This window comes from Epinephelus moara, chromosome 20, assembly GCF_006386435.1.
Source record: "Epinephelus moara isolate mb chromosome 20, YSFRI_EMoa_1.0, whole genome shotgun sequence".
Taxonomy (NCBI): Eukaryota; Metazoa; Chordata; class Actinopteri; order Perciformes; family Serranidae; genus Epinephelus; species Epinephelus moara.
The window spans coordinates 32638688-32656504 of record NC_065525.1 but is presented as its reverse complement, the minus strand read 5'-3'; the positions used below and the strand labels follow the sequence as shown (position 1 = coordinate 32656504).

General features: G+C 42.8%; 1 protein-coding gene across 3 annotated transcripts in view; it reads left to right on the top strand.

Moving 5' to 3' along the window:
- The first annotated feature begins 709 nt into the window (after positions 1-709).
- Positions 710-17817, top strand: part of plxnb2b (plexin b2b) — a 178753-nt gene continuing 161645 nt past the window's right edge. For 2 of the 3 annotated variants that reach the window (XM_050072792.1, XM_050072791.1), the window contains exon 1: positions 710-2013. The gene's annotated coding sequence lies outside the window, so the exon portion shown is untranslated. The remainder of the gene's footprint in view (positions 2014-17817) is intronic. The other variant, XM_050072789.1, reaches the window with a different exon arrangement.

Here is a 17817-nt window from a genome sequence, read left to right as displayed (position 1 = left end):
TTGTTTGAGTCACAAAGGTCAAACATTTAAAAAGGACTCTAATTTGCAAAGACTTAATGCTTCATTGATACATTTGTAATTTTTTTGTAAATTGTACATCTCTAATAATTTTGTATTACTTCTTAGTCTGGAACTCTCTTTCAACTGTGCAATCTTCACTTTTATCTTTTTCTAAATATGATTGATTAAATATGATTGTTGTTTATTAATAGTGGAGGTATCTTCATAAGCCACTTTTGGCTTCTAACCTCTCCTGCACAATGTTTTAACTTTTAATTTCTTTCTCTCTGTATCTGCTGTACATGTATGTGCAAATAAAGTAAACTAAGTTACTAGAAAAAATAAGATTTTTTCATAAAAACATAGAAAAGTTTATAAAATAAAATGTTTTGTTATAAATTAAACTACCCAGTAGTTTTAATAACTACAGATCAGTTGATTATTCAATTAGCTGTTTGATAGAAAATTAATTGGCAAGTATTTTGATAAACATTAAGTCAATTTTTTTTTAATAATTTTGGTTTGTATTATTTTTTGATTATCATTATTATTATTTTTTTTTTTATTATTTTTTAGATTTTTCTGCATTGGGAAACTTTACTTTAAACACTAAGTACATTTTCCGGACTTAAGTCAATTTTTAATAATTTTGAGAGTTTTTTTTTTCTTTTTAAAGTCTTTTTTATATATAATTTTGTTCTTTGTTTTTTTGGTAGATTTTTCTGCATTGGGCACTTTTACTTTTCATACTTTAAGTAGGCTACATCTTCCTGATTTAAGTCATTTTTTTTAAATAATATTGCGAGTTTTTTCGTTTCTTTTTTTAGATGTTTCATACTTTAAGTACATTTTCCCTATTTAAGTCATTTTTGTAATTTTGAGAGTTTTGTTCTTTGTTTTGGGTTTTTGTTTGTTTTTTCAGATTTTTTGCATGGGGTACTTTTACTTTTCATACTTAATTACGTTTTCCTGATTATACTTTTACTAAAGTAACATTTCAATGCGGGACTTTTACTTTTAACAGAGTATTTTCAGTGTGATAATAGTTCTTTTACTCAAGGAACTGAATATTTCCTCCATCACTGCTTATTTCATAGAACATTTTCTTTAAAACCATCTTTTTTGTTATGTATGACTTGACAGAATTATGTAACTGTAAGCTGAGGCAGGGCGGGAACCTGAGTGAAACTAAAAGCATTACTCTCCAACATCTCCTTCTGAATATATTTCTCCTTTAGCCTTGAATGACCTGGAGGAACCACCCCCACAGACCCCGTGTTGGTTCCGGACCACACTTTGGGAACCACAGCGCGGGGCTGCTCCACCGCTCCCACCGCCCGCGGAAATATCTCAGTGCGTCGGCGAACAGACGACACAACTTGTTTCCCTCCGCTCTCTGTGTATCGGCTACTACTTGCTGTCTCCTCGCACATACAGTTGCATCGCCGGCGGTGAGTGTGGAGTGGGAGGGGAATCATTCCTCTCCGTACCCGGTCGCGTTGGTTCTCCTTCAGTGCGCGCTTCTCTCCCTCCCTTCCTCCCTCCCTCCTCCACTCCTCTTCCTCTCCTCCCTCGGTACAACCTCCCGGTTTTTCAAACGCGATGACAGTCAAGGCGAACGCGTGAGCGGATCCCACAGGTGTGTTGCTGCCAACTGAGCCGCGGTTCCTGGAGACACACACGCACACCTGGAAATTACCATGTGACTCGGCACCTGGGCGTGGAGAAAGTCCCTGATATTCAACCCACAGAGTCTTTTGTTGAGGAGTTGCCCGGGTCGCCTTTCAACAGGAATTGACAAATCCAAGTAGCCCGTGTTTCCTACGGAATAGTGCCTTTCTGAAACCCCTCACAGGACGCGTGAGGAGAGTAAAATGTAAACTTGATCACGGACTTCTTTCTTTTTCTTTTTTTTCTTTTTTGTTTTTTTACTATTTCACCAGAGGGCTCTACCTACAGTAACTGGACTGTTCGCGCTTGTGCAACTACTCTCTTCGCTGTTTTTCCTCCAAGGTGAGTTCCGGGGAAGCTATTGTATCCCGGGGAAGTGGGGCTGCTATCAATTTCAAACCTCGTTGCATGCGAGCACCAAGTTTTAATAGTCTATCATACGCCCTATCGATACGGCACGGAAGCGTAAAACGGACCCGTGCCCAGAACAGCGCTGCTCTGTACACGTTAGTTTCATTTGTCGTGCCACTACTACAAGACATATGCTTAACGAACAACCAAAGCGTCATAATAAACATGAAATGCTTTGGAAATATCAAAAGAAGACTTGGATACCACCCACAGCAGTGCTATCGTGCAGGAATGATGAAATGTGTCATGAGTTGTAGTCATGTCTGGGTGCAAAGTTGCTCTTCTGTTAAACTCAACAGCTGTTTGGAGAGGAAAAAGCCCCCTGTAGACATGCACTTCCCTAAACCATTTCATCTCAGGAGCATTGCAGCCACAGCATCTGCCCAGTCACCTCACAAGGAGCCGTCTGTCCCTGCACACAGGCAATTTCAGTGAGAAATGGGCACGTGAACTGTGCTCTTCACCTCTGGACAGTAGGCTGTACATCAACAGCTGAGAGGACACCAGTAGCAGTGAGCATTGCCTCTTGTTTGCTTTGCCCTTTCCTCTCTTTCTTGTGACGAGAACAAGGAGACAGAAGCACTATTCATGTCCCTGTTGAGTCTCCTGTGCAGTTTTGTCAGTCTGTATCTCTCAGTCCCTGGCGCGGCCCTCATCTGACCACTGTACTGCCTTGTTGTCTTTCTAAATCGCTCTTTTATATATCCCCAGCCCTCTGCTATCTTCCGCCCCATGCGAGCAGACCTACTGTACATAGGATGCTCCGTCTCCTGGGGATTATTCCTATTAGATAACATTATACAAGCGGTCTCATAGTGGGAATGGATTAGTGCGGGCAGGGGGCACGTGGAGGCAGGAAAAGAGGCTGCTGGTGGCAGTGGTGGCGGCTAGAAGGGGGTTAGAGCAGGGGGTCAAGCTCTAGTCTCCTGACTAAGCAGGGATGGTTTTCCAATAGATGCCATCTGCTCACACGGACACACAGAAGCAATTGAAAACCAAGCTGCTTCCTTGTCTTTTCCCTCTTTCCACCATCTCTCTCTCTCCCTTTCCTCTCTGTGCCCCACAATGCTTCATTCAGGGTTTATCTCTCCCACTCTGAATAAATAGAGACACCTTATCTGCACGGAGGAGAGTGGTGATAAATGTTTTCTCCTGCTCCCCGCAAGGGTGAAAAAGACAAGCGTACCACACTTCTTCATCATAGATGCTCTTTTCAGGGCAAGTGAATAGGAGACATTTCTCATTCAGGTCATGTCAGTGTTTGAGGATTCTGCAAAACAATCCCCAAAGCCGAATGCAAACTCATACTCTGTAATACAAGGGAAACGGAGAGAATAACAAACAAAGCAGGCATTCCCATGAATTCCCCTTTTTTGCTGGTAATAGGCCACTGGCTCTGGAAATGAAACTTTGCGGTGAGATCCACTCTGAGTATTTTTGGATCCGGTGAAATAGCCTCTGACCAACTGAGAAACAGAGGTGGTGAGCATTGAGCTGTTAAGCTCCTGCATGTTTTGGGTGAGCTAAAGTTCATCGTGTCCTTTTTTTTTTTGTTACTGTTGCACAGTTTTCTCTGATAGTTTAAACCATGTCGTCTCCAGGAAGCGTGCCCTGCGTTTCAGAGAGCGCTGCAATATTTTTTGAGGTCAAATGAATTTGAACTCATCCCCAGTCTCTTTTGTTTCCTTTGCATTGGATTACTGACTTCTGTCATTTTCATTTTGAAAATAAAACCATAATCCTCGTAAGCAACAAGCAATCCCGTGCCTCCTGTCTGCAGCCTGCGAACAGAAAAGCAGCACTAAATGAGCTGATACATGAATAGTGTATGTGCTGCTGGTTCATTGCACGTAGTTAATCTTAAGTGACTTGTAAATGTCCTTTTTCTTTCGCTGTCCCTGCCAAAAACACGATGTAATCTAAATCATTGCATTGCACTGTCTGTTAGACCTACTTTCACTTTGAGAAGCTGACTGTTTGGCACTGTTTTATTTCCATCCTGTGGAGTGGACTTTGTAAACTTCTTGGTCATAAAGTGGGTGTGACGCACATGAGAAAGACACAAATAGAACACTGGCACTCACAGATAAATGGTCTTCTTATTTGCTGTGTGCAAAAACAAACATGTTTCAGTTAGAAGCCATCGTGACCCTTTACACAACCTTGTAACCGATTACAATGTTCATGATTTGGAGCTTTGCACGCTGCTATTTTTCACTATATGCACATGAGAAAGCCCCACATGCGTTACCTTGTTCCTCTTGCTTATCTAAAGTACACATAGACTTCAGGGGAGCGTGGGCAGATGCGTGAAGGGCGTGTCAGCTTGGCATTAGACGGCTGAAGAATCTGGGGAATAGAGATTTTCTTCAGATTGGAGATAGGGCTCGTCTTTTCATGTCTCGAGGATTATCCTATGATGAAGGGACGTCATGGTGAGGTGGATTTCTGATCTAATTTCGCCGGGTTTTACAGCTGCCACCCTTACCCTTGGACTTAACGGCCTTGTCCCAAACTACAACAGCGTTCCTTTCTTTCACCCCGCCCTCCTGCTTCAACATGGCTTTGTTTGTACTTCACACGCCAAACCCTCGCCACTCAACACTTCTTCCCATCTGTACACTTGAGATCCGCGATAACAAAGCTGGTGTATGACAAACCTACGAGGTGTGATCATGCTAATTCTCATGCTTACTCCCCCAGCAGCAGGCTACGAGAATGGGCTCCATGGAAGGAGATAAGAGCCAACCCGCCACCTCATGCGGCTTTAAATTCACTGCATTCCGGAGTTTAACTCGGTGTGTCCGCGGGCTTCCAAGCCAAGCACTTCAGCCTCAGATATTATGGTTATGTTCAGCTCAGCAGGGTGTACTTTTACCTCTTAAAAACAACCTTGACAAGTTCTCAACCCACACTGTCTTTCATCCCATGTCCATGACGGACCACACCATGCACTCAACACATCATGGCTATGCTTTCTTCGCCACACCGCTGCCAACTCATGCTGGTTTTTCCCCCTGCTGCTGCTCTCACTGCTACCTTTAACCATTGTAACTCTTTCCTACACTCTCAGAGCTTGGAGCATGAGTAAGAGGAACATGATGAATATTGTAAACATGCTCACACTCCTGAAAGAGATAAATGATTTACGTGGGGAGGGAGCTGCCTTAATTGCTCAGTTGAGAGGTTGTGGGCAGGATGTTCTGCACGAGAACGGAGACATCCTAATATTTTTTTTAAAAAGAGACAGAGACGTGATATGAGGTTTCGAGAGGTAGGCGGCCACTTGAAAAAAAAAAGTTAGCCCAGAGGAAAACATGATCTCCGTTGCTGTTCAAAAGGCATTTTGTGTGTTGGCTGTCAGCAGACGTGAGGTTGCACAGCTGAGGACAGAACACTCGTGTGATGGATACACAATACAGACATCTGCCTCAGTCCCCCCTCACCCACTTCCCCATGGCGGCCAAACTGACAGGATGACACAGACACATAGTGTTGTAGAGCCTTTTGATGCTACCTGCTCACTGGAGGCATGTCGACCAGCTCAGGCCACTGGCAAAAGTTCACACCCAGCCAGCCATTTCAGCCAGACACCACAGAAGCAGGTATCTGAAAACTAATCAGCAATGATGAGTGAGGGGTCACCTTGATTCCTATCCTGGGAAATCTCAGTCCGATGCTTTCTTCTCTAGGCTTATATTGGCAGCGGAAAAGAGAGCAGAAAGCTAATTTATTTTTTGCTTTGGTAATTGAGTCTGGCACGTATTGCTATCAAAATGCTATCCATTTAAACACTTCAGAGGGAAGTTGGTCGTGCCTGCTTCAATCAGTGTAATGTGACGGGCTGACGTTTAGTCCAGCTCCTTTGCTTTATGATGAAAAGACGATTCACAGATCTCTCAGACTTTAACATATCGAAGATGAGTCGACGCTTTATTTCTGTGCAAATTGAGGGTGCCTGTGCAGGATTTGGCAGCGCGCTGATATATCTTTCTCAGAGAGATTTGGGTTTTGAAATGGACTTAGGCTTACTGTAGCTGAGGAATAATGGAAACTGTGTGGAGCCACTTATTCCACCTGTAATGCATTTTCACTGCACTTTTTGTTCGTTGCTGAGAGTTGCTCCATGTTGAGTGCCATTTAATCCTGGCTAAGGCACCAGAGGGTGCAATTCATTTTTATCCAAGTCATTTCACAGTTAATCCTCAAACTGACCAATTTACTCCTGCCAAGATCATTTTTAATTATCACCTCTGCTTTACAGCTAATATGATGTCCAGCTGGTTTATGTTAATATGGCGGTTGCAGTCAAGTATTGGCCCTCTTCTTTTTTTTATTATTTGCTTGCACGCTGGGCCATTAATTATGTAGTACTGAATGTGAGCCTCAGCCAGAACTGGCGGGTGACAGATGCATGAAGGGTCAGCGCACTGGCGGCAGCTGGAGATGAAGGTCACACCAACCTGAGAGCGCGAAGGGGGAAGATAATGTGGCAAACTGAGGAAGACATAGAGGGATGGTCTGTGAGAGTGTAACTTCATAGAAAAGATGAATTATACTCATTGATTTAAGATGTGACTCACTTGCAGAGTTTGACTCTGAACAACCTTATTTCTAATAGATGGTGCTTTAAAGAAATACTCATGCTTCATTGTGTCCCAACCAGTCACTGCTCCTTTGTTGGCAGGAGATACTAATTGGAAAAATATTAAAATGCTTGGCACTAGGATTTCTATCTTGCAAGCAACTGCTGTTTGTTTATGTGCTGTATTTATATATTTTTGCTCATTTAAAATAGTGAGATTCTAGATGAGCTGCCTAATAGTTGTGTGTTAGAGCAGCTGATTTACAATTTTAAGTGGATTAAAATCTCAAATCATATGAAAACATGAAACTTATTTTGCATTTGCTCCTCATTTAGTTTGAATTCTGAAGAGCTTTGGAAAATGTCCACTTTAGGACTGAAATGGACCATAAAAATATTGGACATACAGTAGCTACCCTGACATCATCCACTGGTTTTTGGATTCCTGTTTTGAAGCCTCAAGTTCGGCATGGCATGGCAGCACCTTCAAGACCAAAAGTCCCCAAAGTGTGGGAGCATTTATCTGTTTACACGGCCAAAACAGGTTGTGAACTGTAACCTTTGAAAAGCTGACCTTGCCAGTTATGCTAGAACATCTGAAGAGGAGGCACATTGGCTCTCTGGATGATGACGACTTGTCTTGTATGTTAGTTAACTTGTTAGCGAGCTAGCTTAATGTTAAAAGCCATGATTTGGAGGAATTAAACACTGGCTGTGACTTGCATCAGTGTCCAGCGGGATTCCAACATCTGTGCAACTTTGTTCCACTGAAATTTGGCTAAATCCTGAATACCGGACAGTGTCGTTCAACCAAGTGACCCTTTTTCTGGCGTGTGCTTTATGGTAAATTAAGAGGTGGTGTGACAGTAGGCATCTTAAAACGTTGTCCTGTTCCTGCTCGTCCTGTACCACAAGCGGAATAAACACTCTGGATTGCTGCTATATGCCGCTCAGAGGCAGCTGGGGAGAAGAGTATCTGCACGCTTTAGTGAGGAGCAAGCATGCAGCTATCTTGATGGGGTCAAGATATGTAAACAAACTGTGACGCATGCCCCCAGTGACCTGAGAGGTCCGGAAATGGTATCTTATATGATTTCATGTGACAAATAGATTGTTTGTTGCTATTAGAACTGGTTTGGTTCCAGACAGGACTTGATTTCAGTTGAACATTCTGCTTTATCAGCAGGAAAGTTCATTAAAAGACACATTTTTGAATGAAATATTCATCTTAATTGACTTTATTGTTAGTCTGAACATGCATAAAACAACCTTAAGAGAAATTTAAAAGCTGAAAGCGAGTGATTTTGCATTTCACAATCTGAACAGCTGACCATCAATAATCAAAAGATTATTCAACTATCAAAATAGTCGTTAGTTGTAGCCCTAGTACATTTAGATTACAAATTTGTATTTCTGTATGAATTTGACCATTAAATTTCTCTAGTAAAAAAATCCTTATATGTAAATTAAATCATCTTTAGAGACAATAACAAAAATTCTGTGGGCAGAGAGTGCTCTAAAATAGAAAAGGCAGCATCAGATCTTGAGGAAACATATGCTGTCCTTATTATCTCTGGCATCTGCTGAAACCTGCTGGCAGCTGGAAATGGACATGGGGGTGGCAGCTCTGCTGGAGGTTGGGTGTCTATCTCTCGCTTGTCTGTTTCAATCAAAATTAGAAGGCAGGCAAGGTTTTGCGGGGGAAAGACGAGATGTTCTTTATACATACCTGCGCTTGTCAGTATGAACCTTGCAGGTCTTTTTTAGCACGACTGCTGTTGGTCATTATGTCTTAAAAATGAAATCTGAATGAATGAAATGAAAAAGTAAAGCAAAGAATTCTGTGTTTAAAGAGCTTTCTCCTTCAGCTGCACATTACAAAAACAAGACTTTTGAATGCATCTATACTTCCTCTGTACTGCTATTATCTAGCTGGAGTGATACAGTATAGAGGCAAGGCTGTGTGCCTATATTGCAGTCCATAATGAAATGGTATTATGAAAATGAAATCATTTTTTTTGTCACAGTCATGTCCTTGTCTCTGTTAAATGAGGTGGGTATCGTGGCCTTTCAGTAGCCTATGATCCAAGAGGGACCTATTAAAATCTGTTCATACAGCAATTGTTAAAGTTACTGAGAATCTAGTTAAATGCCACTGGCTCTGTTGCTTCTCATCTGTAAACTGACAGACCATTTTAGTGTGGCAGTAGTCCCGGCAGCAGTAATAACACCGCCAAAGATACTGCCTTAACCTTAGTGGCTGACATTTTGTAGCGACCACTGGTCGCTAAAATTTGTGGTTGCTAATGTCTGAGGTGGGATTTTCGGAGGTAACAGCGAGGTTTTTAAAGATACGTTTGAGCAGTTTTTTTTCTTTTTTTATTGATCCCCATGGGGAAATTAGTCAGCCAGTGCAGCAGCAGAAGGATCCAGCAGGGATAAAGATGAGGAGGATATAAGAAGAAAAGCAAATAAAATCTGTAATAAAAACAGCAACAATAGGCATAAACACAAAATATGTAATAAGACAGTGGAGATAATGCAGCGTGGAGCTTTGTCAGATTTTTCCTCATTCCCAGTGCAACCCCTACCACTTTGCCCCTACCCCTCCATTTTGCACATTCAGGTTTAGGGATAGGGTGTCCTGATTCTTGTTGGGATAGAAGGAGTAGGGTGAAGTGTGACGGCTACATAGTCTTCCAAATAGAGGGTTTTCAGTCACATTCCAAACTAAAGTGAAATGAGAAATCATCAGCAAAATGGTTGCACAAGCATAGACTGTATAGAATAATGGACATAGCTACCAAGCGATCACTCATTGGTTCGTGGACTTCAAGTTCAAGTCAAGTGGTTTTTTAAGCTAGAAGTGCCCATATTTGGATAAGAGGGTGGAGCTGACTCATAAGCCCTTTTTACACAGAGACTGTGCTATAGGGCTGCTATAAAGTCCCTTCTTTATACCTCCTTTGCATTTTTGCACAGAACCAAACGACGGTGGCAACATTCTGCTCCAGTGTCTAGTTATAAGCATCACAGCTTTGCAGAGTCAAAAGAGGTGTGAGGGCTCTGACATGTGACACATCAGCCTCGACTTCTGGTGTGACATAAAACATAAGCGTCGGCAGCACTTTCTTAACAATACCAATAGCATTAACGTGTCATTAACAGTCATTTACTTTCCCTGTTATATGGCAGCTGATCTAGTCCTCTGCTCCCAAAGGTTGCCGCTTGTGTTCAAGCAACAAAAGAAAACCCACAAATATATTTTCTTTATTAATAAAGTTTTTAAAATTACAGTAACCATCGTATTATCTTAGTTTAATGTCGTTTCAGTGTATTATAGCCCTTTTCTTTATAACAAGCATTAAAAAAAACCTAGTAGTATCCTGATGTCTCGGTGGCTAAATAGCTAGTTGGCTAACGTTACAAAGTTATTGCTGATTCGTGCATGACAGTCCGACATTTTGACATATTTCCATGTTGGATTCCTCTCTGATGCATATAAGGCCCAGAAATGTAACTTAAGCACCAAAGTAGCTGCTCTTTGCTCAGTAGAATAAATGTCGATCGGGAGAAAGGAGCATTTCCTTGGGACCGGTTATGGACCTATATCAAAATGGAAGATAAGCCTACGTAATTATGAACTTGCTCTGCGATTATGTTACACTGTAGAGTGATGTGTGAGGACATATGTGTGACATGTTTTTGTTTGTTAGTTTATTTTCTTCTCTTTCCTTCTAGACGTATTTGCTAAACCTTTTTTTATTGAATTATATATAGATAGAAAAAAGGTTACCGCTCATCAGTGCAGCCAGGCAGGGTAGGGGCACAGATTGCTAACATTAGCCTACAGAGCACTGATAGTTGGCTGATGAAGCAGCATTGTTTTTTATTTGATGACTTGTTTGATCAGTTTATAATGTGAGACTTAGGTCTAATCCACACGGACATGAGTGTTTTTGTAAACAGCTTTTTTGGGGTTTCCTTTGACACGCAAACTGTCTTTTAGTTCACTAAAAACAACCTTTAGAAAAACTTCAATTAGGGTGAAGATTTTTAGAAATTTCATTATCAGTGTTGCTGTGTCGACAGGCCTTTTTGGCTCCTGTATGGCAGAGTAGAGTGTGTGCCATTAGCCTCTTCGTGAAGTGTCAAAATTGAGGTGTCATTTCCTGGAATGGCGGACTTGACCAATACAGTGCTGTTTCTAACCTTGCTAACAGGACTTTTCAAGTGTTTCAGTTACCTGTTCCACTACACAGAGGAACAGAGGTGTTAGAATGTGTTACAGAGGTCACTGCTCCAGGTAGCCTTCTGGTAGAAGATTTTTTTTCCAGGCTGCGGAGTGGCCAACTTCTTTTTCTTCTTTGCATGGCTTCCAGGTTACAGATATGTCAGCCTGTTGGTTTGGCATACTCTTGACAGTGCCTCAATTGTGTTATTGTGGTTTCAGTTGGACAGAGAATTTTTAAAAACAGTTTGTGTGGACTAGAATTTTTTTTTTTTTTTTTTTTTTTTGAGAACACAGGAGGCGTCCATGATTTTCTGTCCTCATCAGATAAACAGCAAATGTCATTGCGATAGCAGCATTACCGTCATAGTTGTCTGTTCATGTAAACACCATTACTGACTAATGATGATGTATCAGGGTGGATTTCAAACACGTTCCCTTAAAACTGTAGAGGTTCACTGGAAAATGAGGGCATAGGGGCAAAAATATGAAATAGTACTGGGCCTTTGTTTCATACTTTTTTGGAAGCAGGTTCATGTGGGGCATTAGTGTGAGTCAGGCCTGTACGTTGGCATTGACCTTGTTGAGCTGGGGCATTGTGGTGGACTGAAGGCAGTGGGAGTGTACACCTCCCTGGCTTGGTCGTGATCTAACAGGAATGTTAGCTATGCCTGATCAGCCAACCATGACCCTTGTGCTGGAGCAGTGTGGAAGTACCCACTGCCCTCGTGTTAATAACTTCCTGTTTATGTTAACGTCTGAGCATACTGTCTAGTTCCCTTTATCAGCCGGACAGAGTCTCTCTTCATCCATTCTCTTGTGCTCCATAACTTCTGTTGAATCTTTTCTTTAGACTTTATTCTTTGTCTTTTTTCTTACTCAGTGTGTCTCTAGTCTAGGTGGATATTAATCCTGGTGCTTCAAACCTGCCTGGGGCTCAGAGCTGTCTTCTGAAATGCAGATCTGTGGAGGTGTCATCATAGCTCTATGTCTTGGGTGTCTGCGCTTGCCCCCCAGCCTCACTCTCCTATTCACGCAGCCGTGATGACATGCATTATTCCTCACTGACTCATCTGGGCAGCCTCAAAGCTGCCCAGTTTTGGTATCCCCTCTCAACTTTATATGCGAAAAAGGAAGCTGTTAGATATATTTTATGCTGGTGTCTGCAAATCACGTAGACATGGTATCTGCATTTTTCCTGCCCTCTCCCTTCTCTTCCCTAAACTGTATACAGTTGGGTTCAACATGTGATGGTCACGCAGATAACTTGCACTTCTCGCATGGATTATTTTTGTCCTGTGACACGCTGTTTCCCCAGTGTTCCCCTTTTCACAGATCTGTGTTTACAGTTGCTCCACACTCGGTTTTCAGCCTCTAACTAAAGCAAATGACAGGCCTCGGAGAAATGACATCAGAGTCACAGCCACATACCCCTGTAAGAATGCCTAAATATTTACAGGCGCTCATAACACATGCTAGCCGACCACTCAGCCTCCCATTTGTACGGCCTGTAAGTTTTTAAACTCAGCCCTGTGGTCGCTTCCTTCTGCTGTAGCTACGTCTCTTCTACGTCCTGTCTGGGCTGATCCCACGTCATTGATCCCTCCGTGGAGCTGGGCTCTTTAATTACAGTCATTAGCCGGAGTAGATCTGCTGCTGGGGTTAGAGAACCTTATTACCAAGACCTTGTCTCTTTCCTCCCCACACTGCAAACAGACTAATGCTGCTCGCTAGTGCGTTCTCTGAAAACAAGCTGCAGTTACAATGTTTACAGAAAACAGGCTGCCAAATTGGATCCCCAAATCACACAAGTCTCACCAGGAGACATTTTCCCCTTCTACTTTCATCCTCTTTCAATTGGATATGGAGGAGAAGTGTGCAGCTTTCCAATAACAGATTGGAGCAAAGTGGGGTGTAAGAGGCCATGTCAGTGTGGCGCTGCTTGTTTACTGGTGGACCGGTGCCGACTGGTGGCGTGACCAGACCGGAGTAGCCATTTATCCACCACTCCAGACCTCCATTAAGATCTCTCTGTAGTCTTCCCTGTTGAGATCTACAGTACACTTCCACTGACATGTCTCTCCTCCTCCGCCTCCCTTAGCCAGTGTTTTTATTTTTAACCGGGTTCTGTTCTGTTTCACTTCAAGCCTCTGTTTTTGTCTGCCGTCAGGATGTCATCACGCATTCCTCTGTGTCTGTTGTTTAATTAGTCATATGGAGTTGCTCTCCTCTTTGGGTAATGGAAAAAATTACCTTACATCTTGCTCCCATCGGGTCCTCGTGTGTCTCACCACCTTCCGACTTGAAAACAAAACATTATCTCCCCTGAGCAGCGTGCTAAAACCACACATCTGTTCCGCACATAACATCGAAACAAAATAAGTCCTAATTACAAAAAACATGGGAGATTAAATATGGTCTCATTCCAAGTGATAGAGTGTTTTTTTTTCTTTATGGGAAATCTGATTAACCCGCATTAAAGTGACCTGGTGTTTAATCTGTGTCTGCAGGATCTCTGTTAAGCCTGACCACGCCTTTAAGTCCTGGTCATACAGTCCATTAAATATTAATATCATGGCTCCACAGTGTGTAACCATAAAGCTGTGACTGTTTTTATCTCATCAGCAAGGTTAGCATTTGAGACAGCAGAATTGATGTGTCCTTACTAGGGGTGTCACGAGATACTTTGGCACCATGCCGAAATTCTGAAAACTTGACGGTTATGGTTGAGGACTGAAACCTGTTGCCAATATGGCACCAGTCGTGTTTGTGTGTGTGTGTGTGTTGGTGATACGTAACAGTGAGGCTGTGGTGACCGGTGCAGAGATTATGAAGTTAAATGTAGCCGTGCAGTGAGTGTACAGTTTAGGCTATTTATCAGTGAATAAGTGCCACAACTTCTGCGCCAAGTTCCTGTGTTATACTTGTTGCCTGCTAATTAAAGTGAAGCCAGTTGGCAAGGGAAGTTCGCCTCACACTGGAACTTGACTAGGCTCACTTAAGGTGGACTATTAAGGTGGACCACCACATTCTCAGCCGCTCCTTAATAGTTAATGTAGAATTGTCTCCTGAGTTATAGAGACAGTTAGTAGAACTGTAACTGTTATTTAGAGTTATATTATTGTAGTTGGGTTAAGTTTTATTTGTTATGTGCATTTGTTGTTATATATTTATTCATTTTTATATATTTAAGTATATTTCAAACCGTAACAAGGAATATTGTTCAATTTTACATTCAGCTGTGTCTTTCTATTAAAAAGGCAGATCCTTAGTGTCATTGACTGTCATTTGATGCTTTAATTTTTTTGTACCTATTTGTTTATGCACCGGTACAGTTTTAGAAATATTGTTTAAGCATCGGTTTAGGAAAAACCCAAGCAATACCCAATCCTAGTGACAGCACTCGTTTTTCTCCAGTAGCCTATTATTGGTACCATAGGTACCGTGGATGTAATTCTTCTGGACCTGACAGGGCAGCATGTATGCCTACACATGTTTTAGTCTGCTGTTAAATACCAAAGGAAGACCAAGGCCTACCAGGATTGAAGAAAAACTATACGTGCAAGACAACGACAAGTACAGCTGCCACAGCTCCGTCTTGTCACCTTGAAAAGAAAAGCGTTTTTGCCTGAGGCCAGTGTATTTTGTAAATTCTTTATAATAGGGAACGCTGCTTATTTACTTTATGCTACAAATGCCAGCAGCCTGAAGAGGCACTGAGCACCTGCTGCGCTGAGTGCTACACGTTTGGCATTTTTTTCTGGTGGCCGAGAGCTAAGAAATGTTAAACTTTGGGTAAAATGTTGCGCTTGTAACTATCACTTTTAATCAGCCATCCGATCACAGTGGAGGAGGGGCGATACAAATACCACATAGATGAACTGTCACATCTAAAATGTTAAAATGCTGAACGACACCATTAACGGAGGAGAAATATGTTAATATACCTTAGGCTATACATATTAAGATACGTTTCCTTTCCCACAAAATCTCATGAACCCACACAGACTACTTGGTACTTTGTTTTCGAGCTTGATTAGGAATGTTCCTGACGACTAATTTACCTGACGTTTAATCAGAAGTTTAAACTTAGACTAGTTGATAAGGCTAAAAGTAAGACAACGCTCAGTAAAGAGTCAAAATTGAGCTCAGTCTAATCTATAAGTTTAAACATAGTCAGAAAAATATTGCATATATAATCAGAGCCATTTAAAACCAAATCATATTTTGATACCACTGAAATGTGTGTGCAAAACATGACAGCTCACTAAGTATAAGTTAACAAATAACATTTATTGAAAACAATATTTTTTAGGATAACAAATCTTTAGGAAAAGTTTGTGATTATTACAATGGCATTTTCACTGGGTGAACGCAATCTCATATAATGAAAATAATTTATTTTTATGTTTAAACAACTTGCATTTCTGGGTAGCAGTGTTTAATTGACTAGATGACTTAACATGCACGTCCCTGAGGCAGATCATTAAGTTTAATTTAAATGTTTTTGATAATGTATTGTATCTTTAAGTACATAAGATTTATTCTTTTGTTTTTCTTTACCGTAGTATATGGAATCATGGAATTTCCCTGAAATTGGTATCGACCACTAAATTTCTGGTAACATGACATGCCTTGTCCTTATTGTGTAAAGCTCAGGCACGGAGCCGCAAGACCTGGCCGCTGACTTCATTTTTTTTTTTTTAAGAACTAGGTTAAGCCTTGGAAAAAATGATGTGGTTTCCAAAGCATGTTCGGTCACGCTGACCAGTTCCTCATGCTGTGGATCGCCATTAAGGAAGTGTTGAAAGGTGTCTGGGTTGAAGTGGGCTTTTAGGTGCCACAGCCTCGTGACAGAATATAGTCCTACCTTTGTCTAATGGCACGGACCTCGTGTTGGCTGATGTTGATGTTAGTAACGGTACCCGACCTAAGCGAGGCCCTGTATTTCAGGGCATTATTAGCAGCAGCAGACCACCCGTGGAGCTCAGACGAATAAAAATCCCATTTCCTCCCTGTCCATTGGTGGTATTAAGAGCTGAGGATTGTGCTGTTGCCTGAGTGCCAATGAAAAAGCCACTCAGTGTGTGAGCAGTTAAAGCTCTCTCAGCGCAGCGAGGGTGAGGCCTTCCTTCTGTATGCATCACCCCAGCCAGCTTGATCGATTCACTGTTTGCTCTGTCTTGTCTGAGTGCGAGCTCACACTGGACCACTCCGCCCACAGAAAATAATTCGGACTTCTACCAGTGCAACCTGCTTCCCACCAGGCTTCCCCGGCACACACAGATACACAAATGTACACATGTACAGTGAGTCCACACGCAGTCTGTCTCTCAGCCTAAGGGAGCTGGACAGCCCAGGCGCGAATCCATGAATTCCTCATAACACAATCTGTTGGCTGATCAATAATTCAATTCTATCTGTGAGCAAGCATGTCTGGATCCAATCTCACCTGCACCTCCCTCGGCCTTCTCTTAACAAGGTGGGTGTTGTGTCCTTGAGCCGGGCTCAGCTTACGTCTGTGCGGTTCTGCGCGTCCTTGTGTGTGCTGATTAGTTTGCTTTGGTTAGTTCTCAGGCAGTGCTTGTTCTAGTCCATCGTTGTGTATCCACTTCCCCTGTGCATGTGTGTGCACGCATGAGAGCCGCTGGCCATCATGGATTACAGAGCGCTCATTATTTCAACTCTCTCGTCATTCTGTCCACAGCAGTGTGTGCATGTGAAAGTGTCCGTCTACACTTGGAAAAGTTGATGTCTAAGTGTGTGTGTGTGTCAGAGCTTATGCGTGATCTGTCTCTCCCTCCAGGCAGCTAGACGAATCAAAGGCATGGATCTCATTAAAAGGTATAGAGCCTGTGGAGAGGTCAGGGGCTAAGTTCTCTGATTAGTGGGCTCCGGCGGTCTGCCTTGGTGCTGCCGGTGGGGGGGGTCCTCTCATCGACATGCCTCTCATCCTTCTCCAACCCACACCTGAGGGGGCAATGTGCCCAGCACTCTTTCTCACCGCAGGCCCCATCTGACAGGGTCAAGGACAACACAGAGGGGCACGGACTTGCCCCCAGTCTCAGTTGTCTGGCCCTCTGTATTTCCCCTCCTTTCTATCACGGCCTAATGGGCTGCCTACTTCCCGTCCTGTTTTCATCCCTCTTTGAGTGTTTTATCAAAGGCCACATTCAGTTTCCATCCCAGTGACAGCCTCTCTCGCTGCATATCAAGCTGCACCAATCGCCCGACGAGCAACTTTCTGGGTCGTTAGTAACTCGTTCCAGGGCCCGGGCTCCTATCAAAGCCAGCGACCATGAACCAGGGATGACTTTCAGCCAAGGGCAAAGTGTGTGTGTGTGTGACTGTGAGTTAGAGAGACAGGACGCTTCTGAAGGTTGCCTGACTTTGGACAGTTTCTCCCTTTCCTCTGAATGGTCTTTCTCTTTACTTGCGCTGTCTCGTCCCCTGTGTGCCTCTCAGTTTAATGCCCTTCCAGATAAAACAACGCCAGTAAACTTCCTCTTTGTTTCTCTCTCTCCTTTTGCCGCTGATAACCACGCTATCTAAAAGTAGGCCCTGGCAGCACTCCCTGTCTATTCAGTCTACCCCCACTCCACCCCTCCTCCTCTCCCGGTATGTTAGGGTGCATTGTATGTAATCTGTAGATGGGGGGGAAAGGGTGTGTTTTTTTTATTTTCCCTTTCTTTTCTGGGCCCGCCAGAGGAGGAGGCGGCAGGAGTGATTGCGGGTGGAGGGGACTGGCGCGTATCTGCTGACTGTCACTTCCATTAAGTGTGCTGTCCTCAACTGCCTCCCCTATATGCCCGGACCAGGCTCTCAGTGAGCCAAGGTCCCCTTTTGTTCAGTGTCCAACCTTTCTAATCCACAAACCCTTCAGTCCACAGATATGCTGTGGTAATTACAGGGCACTTTT